Raw genomic sequence first — 15873 nt, 5'->3', positions numbered from 1 at the left:
GCATATGCTGCTTTCTGGATTGCTGGTAATGGGAATGAGTAGAAAGGGTCTCTATTAGGAGAGTGGCAAGGTCACATTGAGTGTTGGAAAGACTCCAGGGATGGGGGTGGGGAAGAGAAGTTGAAGGGGTCAAGCTGGGATGCCTCTGCACATTCCCAGTTAGATGTCAAATCCTTTGTGTCAACCAGAGCCTGATCTTCCTGAAGGCCCCAGGCACTGGCAAGGTTCCCATCTCAGATATGCATGTTAGGGTGGGGGTAGTGGAGGAGTCCGGCCCCCAGCAGGAGGGATTGGAGTCCATGAGGGGGTGGGGGGCTGGGCAGCCTCCAGCTCAGCTGGCCCCTCCAGTGCTGCAGGCACGGCAGGCAAGCACCGGTCAAGCGTTCCTCCTTCGGAGCAGCAGCGGTGGCTGTCAGGCGTGTCCAAACCGCGCTCCTGGCTGCCTCAATTTCGCATCCCCTAGGTAGCGCAGACACCGTGAATGGACCGGAAATTGAATGCAAAATCAAAATGCAGCAAATAAATGGATGCAAAAGTCATTTGGAGCCAATAATAAGAACCACCTCCGGACTCGAAAGCTGAGAAACTTCCGCAGAGGCTGAGCTGGCCTGGCTGAGAGGGCACAGGAGATGGGGCACCTCCGCCCCACATCTTCCCTGGCCCCAGCTCTCCTCCCACTGACCCACGTTGCTGGGGGAATCTCAAGGTCACCCGTGGGCTCCTCAGCTGTACAAACAAGGACACACTGAGGCTTGGGAAGAGGACAGGTCACTTTCAAGGTCCCCAGATAATCAGGGTCCTGGTGTCGGACAGCGCTGGGTTCTTTTTTTTTTGTTTGTTTTTATTTATGATAGTCGCACAGAGAGAGAGAGAGAGAGAGAGAGGCAGAGACACAGGCAGAGGGAGAAGCAGGCTCCATGCACCGGGAGCCCGACGTGGGATTCGATCCCAGGTCTCCAGGATCGCGCCCTGGGCCAAAGGCAGGCGCTAAACCGCTGCGCCACCCAGGGATCCCGGCGCTGGGTTTTGATCTGGCTCGTCCACTTTCTAGCACACGTGACCGTGAGCGGGTCACCTGATCCTCAGTGTTCTCATCAAACAAATGGGGAGAAGAAAGCCCTCCTGGGTTCTGGAGGCCAGATTGAAGGAGCGATGCTGCGTGTGGAAGAGCAGCCAGCTGGGAACTGAAATGGACCACTGAATGTGAGCCCCCTGGAGGGTGCTGTCCTGCTGGCCTCGTCCACTGTGTGCCCAGCACCCAGTAGGTGCTCACAGCAAATCTGTCGAGTGCCCGGATGCCGGATGGTGGAAGGGCTGCCAGGGAAACTGGAAGCAGTGTTCTGCTTGCTTTGCTCCTATACTCCCCGAATCTTGAACAGCACCTGGCACATAATAGGTGCTTAATGATGCACACATGGATGGATTTAATTTTAAACTTCAATTTCTTCCGCCTCTCAATTCCCCACACTGAAGAGCGCCAGCACCCCGAGTCCCTGAGCCTGAGCTCCCTGGCCAATGCAAACTGACTTTTTCATTCCCCCAGGGCTCAGCTCTGGGGGGGGGGGGGGGGGATGCAGGGAGTGCTGCCCTAAAATCTCATAGGCACAGACGCCAGCGAGGCATTTAACCGATTACAGGGCATGCTCCTATGGCATGCATCAGGCCCCTGCCAGCTTCATAGATGGAGAAGGAGAAACTCCGAGGACCTGCAGACGTGACTTGCTCAGGGACACACGATGTTGAGCAGGGATGGCAGGGATTAGTATGCCAAATTCCTTTCTCTGTGTCCCTCACTCCTTCAGCAAAGGTACAATAAGAACCTGCTGGCTGGGTCAGGCTTAGGACTTGGGAGCATCATGCAGACCCTGATCTCTGCCCTAGGGGCTGCGAGGGTCCCAGGTCTGCAGGCTGAGGGCCACAGCCCACCCCGGAGCCACCAGGAGCTGTTGGAAAGGAGGAGTGAGGGACAGCCTCTTGCTGGGGCACCACCTAGCCAGGACTCAGCAGGAAGAGGAGGAGGGGCAGAGCAAAAGGCATTTATACCAGAAACACCCACTGCATCCCAGGCCCAGGCAGCCAGGCTACAGCAGTGAGCACAATAAATGAGACAAAAGCAGGCACAGAGCTTACGCTCTGGTGAGGAGACTGACTTTAAATGATCCCTCTGATTTGTAGTCGTACCTCACACATAGAGGTGAGAGTTCTCAAGGGAAGGAACATGGCTCTAGGAGTGACACAGGGACATAAGCTGGGCCTGGGGTGGGGGTTTGGGAGGGCTTCCTAGAGGAGGAGGTAGTGCTTGGGCTGAGAGGTGGAGAATGAGAAGAGAGGGAAAGAGGAAGGGAAAGAGAGGCAGAGACAGAAGAGGGGGGACAGAGGAGAGAACCAGAGAGCCAAGAGTGGGAAAGACAGTCAGAGGAAGAGTTTGAGAGAAGGGGTGGGAAATGAGAGAGGCACGTAGACAGCGACACAGGGAGAGGTGAGCCAGACTCAGCCAGCTGGACAGACTGACAGGGAGACAGAGAGCTGGGCAGTGAGTGGGCTCACAGAGACAAGAAAGCCGAGAGGAAGGGGGGCGAAGGGAGAAACATGCGAGCTCCCCATCCACTGGCGCCTGGACTTTCATCTCTGACATGAGGGGAGCCTGAGCACCCCTCGGGGAAGAGTGGGGTGTTTAGGCTGGGGCTGAATAATGCATTTCACGTTCCAGTACTGTTTCATCTTTCCCTTTGTAAGCTGGGACTCTGGAGTGGAGCTCAGCTTGGCTGCAGCCAGGGCGGCTGTGGGGTGGGCGGAGGGGTGCTGCTGCGGGGTGGGGGGGGGGGCGCGGGCTGGCGGACCAGGCCTCCAGGGCAGAGCCGGGCCTGAGCATCCTCCCCTTCCTCAGCACCCTCAGAAAGCACCTCGTCGTCCTGAGTCTCCTCTGCGTTTGAGTTCCTGCCAAAAAAGTGGCTGTCGACTGAGGTGCTCGTTGCTAAGTAGCGTTAACTGTTAATAAAGGAGTTGACTGTTAAGTAGGATGTGTTCACTGTTGACTGGAGCGTTCATTGTCAATCAAGGTGTTTGTTAAGCAGCACATGTGAGGTTTACCGGGATGTTAGCTGTTCATAAAATGTATGCCGTTAACCTGAGTGCTCACTGTTAACTAGGATGTTCAACATCAATGAAGGTGGTTGTCAGTGGGGGGTTGCTTCAGCCCCAGCTTTGGTGCTTGCACGGACAGAGCCCTCTCTCCTCCTCACCCCTCCAGACACTGGAGTGCCTCCCTTCTCCCAGGCTGGGGCTCCTCGGTACCAAGGCAAGGACTGGCTGGCCCTCAGGGTGCCCCTGCCTGCCCACACCTTGAACTGGTTCCATAAAGAGTCCCAGCCACTCCCTGGTTCTAATCTTTTTTTTTTTTTTTTTTTTTAAGATTTTATTTACTTGAGAGAGAGAGAGAGCACACGCACTAGTGGGCAGAGGGGCAGAGGGACGGGGACAAGCTAACTCTCCACTGAGCCCGAAGCCAGATGCGATGCCAGGCGGGACCCCAGGACTCAGAGATCAGAACCTGAGCCAAAGGCAGACATTTAACGGGCTGAGCCACCCAGGCACCCCTCCCTGGTCCTGATCTTACTTGACAACCAAGAATGGAAAGTAGAACACTTCCTGGGAAGACCTACATTTTCTTAAAGGAACACCTGAAATACACACATAGCCAAGTGACTCAATAATAGTGGAGTGACGGGAGAGTGGAAAAACTGTTTCTCGGCCCTGGAATTCCAGAGAATGGACAGGCTGTGAGATGGAGTGGTGGGACTTCTATGTCATTTCAGGCTTGGAGGCATACCTGTGGATCTGCCAGGACACCAGGAGGCATTATCTATCGGTCTTATCCCAGCCTGAAGGGCTGGAATATTCTGTTGGGTGATGCCCAGAGAACGGGAGCCTCGTGCTGATGTTCCAGGATTCCTGAGAGGCCCTGGGTCAGGCGCCAGAGGAGGTCTGAGCTCTGACCTCTGAGCAGTCACTCGCCTGCTGGGCAATACTCCTCCGGTCACTGCCCTTGTTGGGCCTTGGGTATACAGTGGGGTTTGAACCAGCAGATGTTTGGAGGGTCCAGCCAACTTCATCTTATGGGGCTGCTCACAAAGGCCCATTTCACAGATACAGAAATAAAGGCCCAAGGAGACGGCTTTGTTCTTGGTGTGTACTTGGCTCCCTCTAGACCCATCCAGCTCTAGTCACCATCCTTGATCCCCCCAGCCAGGCAGCTCTCTAGACCCTGAGAGCTCCCCCGCTCCCAGGACAATGGTGATGATGGGATGGACTCTGTAGTCACCAGCCCTCTTCCTCGGTCAGGAAATCAGCCATCTTGAGTGGAGGCTGGACGGGTTGCTAAGGCCGCCCCATCAGTCTGCTGCCCAGGCCCTCCAGCCCCTCTGCCACCCTAGCCTTCTGGATTTGGGCCAGACACAACCACACATTTGGAAACACACACTGAGACTCTTGGGGCAAAGACCAAACCCTGCCAACTTCCCCACCTCAGTCCACTCCCCATCTCCCCAACTCATCAGCCACACCAGCCTCCTCATAGAGTCTCTTGAGATCCACACTTCTCCAGCCCCAGGGCCTTGGCACATGCTGTTCCCTGGCTTAAACATATATCCTGGGGATCCCCGGGTGGCTCAGTGGTTTAGCTCCTGCCTTTGGCCCAGGACGTGATCCTGGAATCCTGGGATCCAGTCCCACATTAGGCTCCCTGCATGGAACCTGCCTCTCCCTCTGCCTCTCTCTCTCTCTCTCTCTCTCTCTCTGTCTCTCATGAATAAATAAATAAAATCTTAAAAGAAAAAACATATATCCCTCCCCACCCTCTTCTTTGCCTCTTGACTAACTCCTACTCAACTCAAATGTCAGTTCTCTGGGAAGCCCTCCTTGAGCCCTGGTCCAGCTCAGCTCTTTGTTTTATGCTCTCCTTGGAAGCACTGAGTAGGGTTGAAATGACTAGTGATGTGATATGGGCTGTTTTCCTCTCATCTCCATTAGAGACAGTGTCAGTCTGGGTCTCCTTTACATCCCCAGGCGGAAGGGCATAAGGCATGGCATGGGGGGGCACTTCATACTCACTTAAGCAATGAGTGAATGGATAAAGGAAGGAATGAATGATGGTCAAGTATTCCTTACACACACCCAGAGAGAGAAGGAGAGAAATGAGCAAACACACACGCAGGGCTTGGAATTAGGACACTTGAAATCAAACCCTGCTTGCTCCTCCCTGACTTGGTGACACAGAAATGACTTCACTGCTCTGAGCCTCAGTTTCCCCATTTGTAAGATTGGGATAAATAAATAACCCCCACAGTGAAGTGGGGAATGAAAGACACCAGTGAATGGGATGTGCACCCAGAGCTGGTCTCATCACAGGGGCGCTGCCCATTATACACACACACACACACACACACACACACACACAAGGACGCAGGCGCGTGCAGGGCTAGGACAGCCTCATTCCCAGGCCAGAGGCAGAGCTCACATCTGGCACCCCAGCTGGTGCCTCTTGGCCAGCCAGAGAGAACAGCTGTGATTGTCAGTCCTCACTGTGGGCCACCCCGGACCAAACACTTGATGGACACTTTCTTATTTAACTTTCTCAACAGCATCATGAGGGAACAGGTACCCCAACTCACCCCATTTCACAGGGAAAAAGACTGAGACTCAGAGAACTGGCCTAGGATGTTTAGGGGAGGGGAGAGGGCCCTGCATGAGCCCCTCCCCTGCAAACCCACTCTCATACTTCCTTTATGCTCCTTTCTCTTTCCTTCTCCTTCCTCTCTTTCTCCTTCTCTCCCTCTCTCTCTCTACTTCAATTACCTTCCTACCTGTCCAAACAGATCTCTCAGCCTTCTCTCATCCTACAGCCACCACCCTGCTGCTGCCAGCTCCCCCTACCTTCGGCCACCCTTCCCGTACCCCATCAGGCACCATCTTCCCTTCCTCCCAGAAGAGATCATGGGAGCTGAGTCCAGGCCTCAGGGTGGCCAGGGCTCTGTCCAGCTCTGACATTCACTAGCTGTGTGATGCTGGGCACATTGTGCCTCATTGTCCCCTTCTGCAAAGTGGGGGTGATAATACCACCTACAGTTGTTGTAGAGAATAACTAGGCCATTGCCAGCGGAGTGGACACTCTTGATGCCCACCCCAGGCCCCTTTAACTTGTTTTGGTGCCCGTATCCCTCCTCCTATGGGTTTGCTGCTAATAAGCAAAGCTTTTCAGAGGCCTGACCTCAGAGCGTGCCCTCTGAAGGCCCTGAGAGTCTCTGTAGTCCTAGAGCGGCCACAGCCAATAACTGACAGGTGCTGTGGTGGGAAAGCTGACTCTGGAGCGCTTTTTATATTCCAGGGGTCCCCAAAGGATCAGGATGCTCCCTTACCAGTCCCTAGATCCAGGTACACCTTCTTAATAAATCTCTGGCATGGGAGTCTTTATCTCCAGGTCAGCTTCTGGGAACCCTGGCCTAAGCACCAAGGCAAGCTCTTTAACATGGGCCTGGCTCGGAGTAAAGGCTCTGGCCATATTAGCTACTATCATCTTAGTTGCTGGTAACTGGAAACAAACAGCTTTGCCTCTCTAGGTCTTAATTTCCTCATCTGTAAAATAGGCACAATGATAAATCTACATAAATGTCTACATAAATCTTCAGTGACTATCTGAGTGAAGAAATGGACATGTCTCACCATAGCTGAGGTCTTGGGTGAAAGAACAGTTTCTGTCCTTCCTCACCACCCCTACCTCCCAGCTGCCTTCCCATCCCCGCAGCTAGGAATACCCGCCTCAGCCCCGTCATGCTTCCCTAGCTTAGAGGAGGAAACGCAGCTCTCTGATCCCCTCCCACACAAGCAGGGAAGCTTCATCAGACTCCAGATATTATGTCAAGATCAGCCATTGGCCATTGTGGGAATATTTACACCATGGAAACCAACAAATGCTACAAATCAGGCTTTTATTGGAGAGCTGGTTTATCAGCATGCAACTGAATCCATCCCTTTATCAGACCCCTATCCAAGCCCCAGTCCTATCTGGACATTTAAAGCATTTTGTATTTTTCTTTTTCTTTTCTCTTTTTTTCAAATGTTTTTTTTTTAATTTTGAAAGATTTTTATTTATTTATTAGAGAGAGAGAGAGCACACAAAGGCAGGGGGAGCTGAAGGCAGAGGGAGAGGGAGAAGCAGGCTCTCCGCTGAGCAGGGAGCCCAAAGTGGGGCTCAATTCCAAGACCCTGGGATCATGACCTGAGCCAAAGACAGACACTTAACTAACTGAGCCACCCACGCACCCTGTATTTTCTAAATTAAAAAAGCTAAATCACTTTGCTTTCTGTATGTGCTCTCTTCTGACCATGTGGGACACAATTCTTTTCTGTGGGTAGATGGTTCATTTTAAGAACAAATAAAAAGATTTCATACCCACTTCTCAGCATCTCAACCCCCAACAGACATTCCTCATAGGAAAGCCCATCTTGACCTTCTTCTTAAAGATTTCCTATCTCACAGAATCTTAGATATGTTGACTCCCAGAAATGTCAAGTTCTAGAAACTTTAGATTCTGGAATCCTGAACCTTAGACTCCTGGATCTTCGTCTCTGAGCATCCCAATAAGGGAGTCATAGTCTATTTGGAGATTTGATTCTAGAGTTAGCAGGTTAGCAAATATTCTAACCTAGTGCAGTCACAATCCTCCTTGCCCCCATCCCCAGTGAATCCTTCAGAGAGAGACCCTTTGCTGGAGACAGCCATTGCTCAGTGAATCCAGGAATGAAATGATCTCTGCCTCTTAAGCTGAGCAGAAGATCAAGGATTTGGTATGAGTTTAGGGGCTGTGATACAGTAAAATATGGCATTTCAAAAAATAAATAAATAAATAAAATAAAATAAAATAAAATAAAATATGGCATTTCACTCAAGATGGCAAGATGCCTATGCCCACACACCCTCCACGAGAAGGACCTGGAAGGCAAACTACATACCTGCCATTTTACATTCTCTCAATATACACAGAAACCCAAACTGCTGGCTCTCTCTCTCCTACTCTTCCATCTCTGTTACAGTTGAAGTCCTATATAGCCTTCCATCGTAGAAAATTAAAATCACAGGAATTTGGGGTTGGAAGGCACCTCACAGCCAGACCCTGTCAAATGCTGAAATCTCCCTTATGGTATTCCCCCAAAGAGTTCATTTGGCCTCGGTTTGAATTCCTTCAGTGGCAAGGAGCTCATCACCTAGCAAGACAACCCATGTCACTTCTGATCACCTTTATTTCTATCTTTGGGACAAGTTGTATCTTCCTGTGTCTCTGATCATTAACAAACATCTCAAAATGCCTCCCTTGCAGGAGTTGGGACATAGAGGAAATCAGGCTCTGCCTGGGTGGGGAGTCCTAAAGTGCCAGTGCTGAGACAGAAATAAATGTTCTGGACACTCAGAGAAAAACTAGTCATTCTAATGAGCCTGACAACCCCTCTGACCCCACCAATTCTGTATGTAATTTCTAAGCCTTCATGGACCCCAAAATCCCATGATCTGGCCCAAATCTTTTATAGTATAGATGAAAAAAACTGGCAGCCCAGAGACCAAGAGACTTCCCAAGGTCAAGGTCACACAGCATCTAAGAGACAGAGTCAGGATCTAAACCAACACTTTCTGCCTGGCAGATCCCACCCTCCTCCCATACCCACATCAGGCCCTTCTTCCCTGCCAAGCTGAGACCAGCCCAGAGCCTGCGTTCTGAAGCTGAACCCCCCTCCCAAGCCTCCCCCACCATCCCTGGGGTTGAGGGGGTGTCAGATTTGCCTGGCAATCCCAACCATTCTGAGCCACAGGAGACCTGGGTACGTACCCAGGCCACAGAAGGGGGCGGACAGCTGGGCAGGGTGATGGGTGGTTTTAATATTTAAACACAGTTTGCTGCTGCACAGCCAAAGGCAAAAGCGGCTGTCTCCTTTTTCTTCTCCTTCCTCTCCTTCCTTCCTTCCCTTTTTTTAAATCTTTAATGTCTCCCGCCAGCCGCCAGTGGGGGAGGTGTTGTTCGAGTGTCATATTTCAAAGGGTTGCCACAGCTGGAGGGATATTCAGAGCATTTCGAGCCAATCCATTGTGTATAAATATATAGATATATATATATATAGGTTTCATTATCCCCTTCAGGGCTGCCAGAGAATATATTCTTTTAATATGTATAATATATTTGAGCTGCTACATGACTCGCAGAGGGGGAGGGAGGGAGGGTGGCCCACAATTGACATTTCAGAGGCATTTCCAGGGACAGAGAAACAGCTGACTTTGGGAATGGGGAGGGCTCGGTTCAGCTGAGGTTGGCCTCTGGGGTCCTGTCTCCAGGAGAGCGTGGGGTCTATAGCATAGTCCTTACCTCGTGCCTGGACCCAGCACTGATATTTATTTGGTCTTTTGAGATGGTTCATTTGATCCTTTTGGGTATCCCGAGCTCTCCTTTGTTAGTGGTGTTCAGCTATAACAAAGGATTTGGGGGCAACGTTTCCTGGATCTACTGCAGCCACAGAAGTTCAAGGCTGTCTGCCAGCTGTGTGACCTCGGACAAGCTGCTTAAACTCTCTGAACCTTAGCATCTTCATCTGTAAAAGGCGCCGGCAGGCCTGCCTTGTTGGGTGAAAGCTGATCATGTATGTGAATATGGAGAAAGTGCCAAGTGGGTGCTCACAATTGGCGATGTGACCCAGTTATGGGGGGGGGGGGGTGAGGGAGGGCTTCCCTGGAGCAGTGCCACTTGTGCTGAGACCTAAGTAAGGGATGACCCCAGACGAAGAGGGACAAGGAGAGAGAATGTTCTGCGTACCTCCCAAGCCTGCCACGGCAAGGGACAATTCGGTCATTTGAAACCTACTAGTGGAATGGGTCTGGAATGAACGGGGATGCCCGCAGCCCACAGACTTAGTTTGGAGTGAACCCAGGGCCCCAGTGGCCTTTGGGGCCTCAGCCTTGTCTGCCTTCACCTCTGCGGGTGCATGGTGCAAGGACTCCAGCCTCTGCCTCCTGTTTGGCTTGCCAGGTCCTCTTGGTTTCCCAATCACTTCCCAGGAAGCAAATTCATGTCTTCCTTGGTAGCTGGAGCTATTTAAAAACAAGGTCAAAATTAAAAGGTGGTTTGTTCTTCCCTGGCATTCCTTGGCATCTCTGACTCTCAGTAGCCTCTGATCATTTGTCTCTCAGAGGCTCCCTCCTGACTCTTTGGACACTGCCTCTCAGGGGCCTGGCCACTTGGGAAAGGGACAGAGGTCACCAGAGTCCCAGGGGCAACAGGAACCCTAAGTTCTGAGGCAGGGGCCCCCATACATGGGCCCAGACCAGCAAAATTGGCACCACCTGGGAGCTCTTGAGTAGATTTGGGGCCTAGGAATCCTACGTCCCAGTGCTCCAGGGTGATGCTGAGGCCAGGCAGGAGGTTAGGAACCTCCAGGTCAGAACTGCAAGCCACCCCCAAAGGCAGGGGAACATGGAGGGAGGGCTGAACTCTAATTTGAGATCCCCAAGCTTCTTAAACTCTGTGACCCTCTCGACCTGCTTTTCACCCACCCTTCCCCATCTCAGTAAGGGCCCCTTCCAGCCACCTAAGTTCAAAGACATCATCCTGGGTTCTTCCCTGTCCCTTTCCTCTCATCTGACAAAAGATCCATTAATCCCACTTTAAAAATGTCCAGAATCCACCACCTCCTCAGCTGCCACCCCAGGTCTGAGCCACCAGCATTTCGCCCCTGAATTACTACAACAGCTTCCTCTCTGGTCTCTGGCTTCCATTCATGCCCTGCCCCAGCCCATTCTCCACCCAGCAGTCAGAAGGATCTTTTAAAAATATGAATCTGATCATTTTCCTTGCCCTATTTCACCCTTTCTACTTGCCTCGCCTTTGCATGGCTGGCTCCATCTCATCTTTCAGCTCCTGGTTTAAATGCTGCCTCATTAGAGGCCCTCCCCTGACAGCGCCAGCTAACCGGCAGCCTCCCTCCTCAGTGATTCTTTGTCTGTGCCCTTTCTGGGTTTACTTCACAGCATTTATCACAATTTGTAATTGTTTGTTTGTTTGTTTGTTTGTTGTTTACTTATTTGACAGCCTGTCTCCCCCCTCTGGATGGCCAGGTCCCAGGAGGCAGGGCCTTAGTTTTTCTGCTTACTGTTCTATCCCAAAGACCCAGCAACAAGCCTGGTGCATGGTGGGGGTGCTCAATATAAATTTCTGGAAGAACAGGAGGGTGATTTTTGATTGACCCAATCCATCATGTTGAGTCAGGCTGTGTGAGTAATGAAAATGCACCCTGTTGGGTCAGATGACCATCCTGTTATCCAGGGAGCAGTGTTCAGGAATGAGCCGTGGTCTCTTCTGGAAGTGGCTCTGGCTGTGTCTGTGCAAGGATGGAGTCCCCAGGACGCTGGCCCAGCAACTTCTGAAGCCTCCAGCCCGAGTGAGGATGAAGCTACAAAGAACTAGAGAGAACTGGTTGTGCTGGTTCCCTACATACCCATTCTGCCCCTGAGTAAATGGGGCCTTCGGCTCCTCCCTCCCATTAGGCAACTTCCAGAGGCTGCAAATGCCCCCTTGCCTTGCCCTCCAGACCTCACCCCTGGGCTCACGGACTTCCCAACAGCTAATGAAGGTGCCTGAGGGGACTGAGAGGTCGAGGCCACCCCCTGCCTTGCAGCCAGCTTGAGCAGTGCAGAGGACAGGACTCCCACCCTATTGCCCAAGGAGGCCCTCTGTTCCGCACACTAAATCTGGAGGGGGGTGTGGTGCGCTGGGATTTGGGACTGGAGTTTAGGAGATCTGGTAACCTCCTTCTCCCTTCTGGTGCCTCAGTTTCTCTCTCTGAACAAGCGACGGGACTAGAGGCTCTCAGAGTCTCGGATCGGCTGAGCACAGCGGCAAGCGCGCCCTCCACCCCAGCTGCAGAGCCGAGCGGCGGCGTCTCTTCTCGGCGGAGCGCTGGCGCCCCCTGCTGGAGCGAGGCGGGAGGGCAGCGCCTGTACCATCCATCCTGGGGGGTAGGATTGCTACCCCTGGTTGCTGCGGCGCCAGGGGCCTGGGCCAGCGGCTGGAGAGAGGGCCACAGGCACACAGAAGGGAACACAAGTACCCGCCGGCACCCGTAAACATGGACACGTACCACTTGGGCCCTTCCGATGGTCTCAGGAGCCCAGACGGGCAAGGCTGGTGGCAAGGTGTTCACACAGAGCTTGGACACATATGCCCGGGTGTCCACACGCGTGTCCTGGAGCCCCCCCACACACACACACCATGGTGTGGGGCAAAGGGAAAGAGGGAGAGCTCACATAAATACGCCACGAGCCAAAGGCACCCTGTCACCCGGTGGTGGGAAGTGTCACCTACAAAGGGCAAATGGATTCCTAAGGGAGAAGAGGCCAAGACTCCCTGGCTGCATCTCAGCACTACAGGAAACCCTCAGGAAAATTCTGGGTGCAGGGTTCGAGACCCCAGGCAAGACATGTCATGATCTCCCCTCCCCTGAGGCCGTCGTGCCTCCGCAGAGAGTGTCAGGATCCTCCAGGAACCTCACAGCAGCAACCTGCGGCTGGGACGGCAGACCAGGAGGCGGGCAGCTCTCTAGCTTGGAGCCCTTCCATTTGGAAATCAGGCTCGCTGGCTTGTTATTCCTTCATTCAGCATAGACTTGCTGAGCACCCACCACATGCCGGATGCTGGCTGGGCCCCATGAGGATCCAGAGGTGAGCCAAGTCCCCACCCTCATGAAGCTGAGTGGGGAAGGTGGACCACAGAGAAAAACCATGTGGGAACCAAGATGCCAGGTGGTAATGCAACAATCCCACTGCCAGGTATACCCAAGAAAAATGATAGCATATGCCCGTATGTCCACACAAAGACCTGGACGGGAGTGTTCGTAGCAGCCTCAGTCCTGACAGGTGAAACTGAAGCTGCCCAGGTATCCATCAGCCTGAGAGCAGCTACCAGCGGGAGGTACATCCATGCAGGGGGAGCAGCTCGGCAATAAGACCAAGTGAGACAACTGATACTTGCAGCGATGTGCGTGCATCTCAGAAACATTATGCGGCGCAAAAGCATTCAAACTCAGAAGAGTATATGGCAAATCAGTCCATGTACAAGAAATGCTAGAAAAAGAACAGCGAGGCCACAGTAACAGAAAGCAGATGGGTGAGCGAAATTTTCAGGGTAATGGAAACGTTGATTTGTGGTGGTTACCAGGTTATAGGTATTGGTCAAAATTCACTTTAAACAAGTGTATTTTGTTGTATGTAACTTATACCTCAATAAAGTTGATTTCCAAAAAAGATATAATGCAAGAGCTACAGAGACAATAAGATGAAGGGGGAAGAGGTAGATTTTGGATAGCGTGGTCGGAGATGCCTCTCCGTGGAGATGATATTGGAGCCGAGACCTAAGGAAGAGGAGCTGGAGCTGGGGGTATGGGGAAACACCCCAGGTGGCAGGACCAGAAAATGCAAAGGCCCTGAGACCACAAGACACCAAATAACTGAAACAAAGCTTATGCTGCTAATTGCTGACCTCATCAAACCAATATAAAAGGGGGTTTGCTCCTCCCTCACCCCAATCCTGGTTTCCTGGTCATGCCCACGAAGACCGCCAGGAGTGGTAGACTTACTCCAGCTCTGGGCTGCAATTGGACAAATAAAACCTGCAGCTCCGGGCGAGGTTGAGGAAGTGGGGGTCACTCTGGTACTTCTTGTTTTTCGGTCTCCCTCTGGGGTTCTCATGAAAGCAGAGCCCAAGACAAAGATTTGGGTGCCGGTGGTTTCTTTGGAAGGTGGCTCCAGGAAGCCACAATTTGAGAGTGAGGAAGCAAGTCAGGGAAGGGAAGGGAGCCAATACAGGGTTGTTAATGGGGGGTTCATGGCGTGGGCTGCTGAGGCTCAGTCCAGCTGGGGGCCCTCTGGGACCCGTGGAACACAAGTCAAAGCTGTCCCACTGGTCGAGGGCATGGACTCCTTGGCCCGTCTCACTGCTGTGTGTGAGTTGAGTGGCTCTGGCCAGAGAATGCTCAGCACAAACAGACGCAGGAAGATGTTAGTGGAGGCGTCACTACGTGCTGGCCACCTCCACGGGGGCTGAGGGTCGAGTATGGGCAGGACCCTAGCCACTTCTGCTGTAGCATCTGACTGGGGGCTTGGGGAAAGAAACTTTTGGCCATATAGAGAATTTTGCCAAAATTCTGCACATTTTGTTTCATTGCAGTAAATAAGAATGTGGATCTTATAGAAAGAGGTGCAGCCTCTCTACTTGGCCAGCTCTGGCATCCTGTTAGAAGCAGCCTGGTCCCTTCAAGCTCCAAACCAGGGCTTCTCCCCACTCCTGACCCCCTTACCCTCACATCCAATCAGACCCCAGGCCTATGGATTCTTCAGGCCCACGTCTCATGCCCTCCTGCCTACCTCTCCTCAGTCGATGGCCAGTGAGAGCGAGCATTTAAAGCCCAGCGTTGCCATGTGCCTCCCTTGCTCTGTCCGTGCTCTGGCCTCCACCATCCTGTGGCATTTGCCAAACTTCCTTCCTGAATCCACTTCTATTTATTTACTTAATATTTTTCTTTCAGGTGACTTCCTGTGATTTTGAGTTCGATTTACATATTTTTATCTTCAAAGGAAACTACTAAAATTATATGCTATTTTTAAATCCTTGTGAAATCATGAGCTTGATGTCCCACTTCAAATCATCCAGGCAACTGGCCAACCCCTCCAGTGACACTGATGTCATACTAAAGGAAATACCACAGGTCAGAACCAATCCAATCTCCTAAGCTGGGTGTTAGAAACCTTTCATATCCAGGGCTCCACCTGCATCTCCAGATTCACATCCTACCACCCTAAATACACACACACACACACACACACACACACACACACACAGGAATCACAGCAGCACTTACCTGCTTCTAAATTTTTAGCTATGCTATTCCCTCTGCCTGGCATTTTCTTCCCTTATCCATATATCCCTGATACTCTCCTATTCATCCTTCAAAAGCCAACTCAAATGGTATTTGCTATCTACATTTTATCTCCTCTCTGAGCTCCCAGAATTAATTTCTCCCTCCTCTGGCTTCCCACACCCCTCTGCTCACCTACCTATAATAGTAGGGACCATCTGGTGACATAGATGCCTGCCCAGACACCTCCCTCCCTACTTGGCTAGGAGTGCTTGTTCGGAGGAGCAGAGCCTGGGCTTTATTCATAAAGCATCTGACAAACATTTACTGAATATCTTCTAAATTCCAGGCACAGTGAAAGGTATGGTAGATATAGCCATGAGCAAGATGGACCCAAACCCTCTTTCCTCAATCTGACACCTTGCTGGGGAAGAAAGACACTCAGTACATAGACAAACAAATGAATATATAATTTCCAAATTGTGATAAGTGCTATTAATAAAGCATCCTGGGTACTTCAAGAAAGAACAATGGGGAACCCATTTGGGTGGGGCAAGAAGAGAAGACCTCTGTAAGGAGGTGACATTTGAAGTGAGTCCTGAAGGATGAGAAGGAGCCAGCAAGAAGAAGAAAGGCTGGGGACAGTGCTCAGAGCAGAGGAAACAGTCTGTGCCATGGCCCCGAAGTGGGAAAGTGGTGTGTTCTTTGAAGAAAACCAAGGCCAGGATGGCTGGGGCAGCATGAGCATGATTAGGGGGAGGAGAGGAGGGGAGTTTACAGGGTCGACAGTGGCCTGATAAGCCGGGGTGTAGCAGACAGTGATGGTGCTGGCCATCAGACCCACACATCCTCATGGCTTCCTGTGTCTATGTACCTGAGGGAGTCGTCTGTCCACAGCATTAAGCTTGACTGGATGCAGGCGACAAGCCA

Source organism: Canis lupus, chromosome 24 (genome assembly GCF_003254725.2).
Source record: "Canis lupus dingo isolate Sandy chromosome 24, ASM325472v2, whole genome shotgun sequence".
Lineage (NCBI taxonomy): Eukaryota > Metazoa > Chordata > Mammalia > Carnivora > Canidae > Canis > Canis lupus.
The sequence above is the reverse complement of the archived record's forward strand: the minus strand, read 5'-3'. Positions refer to the sequence as shown.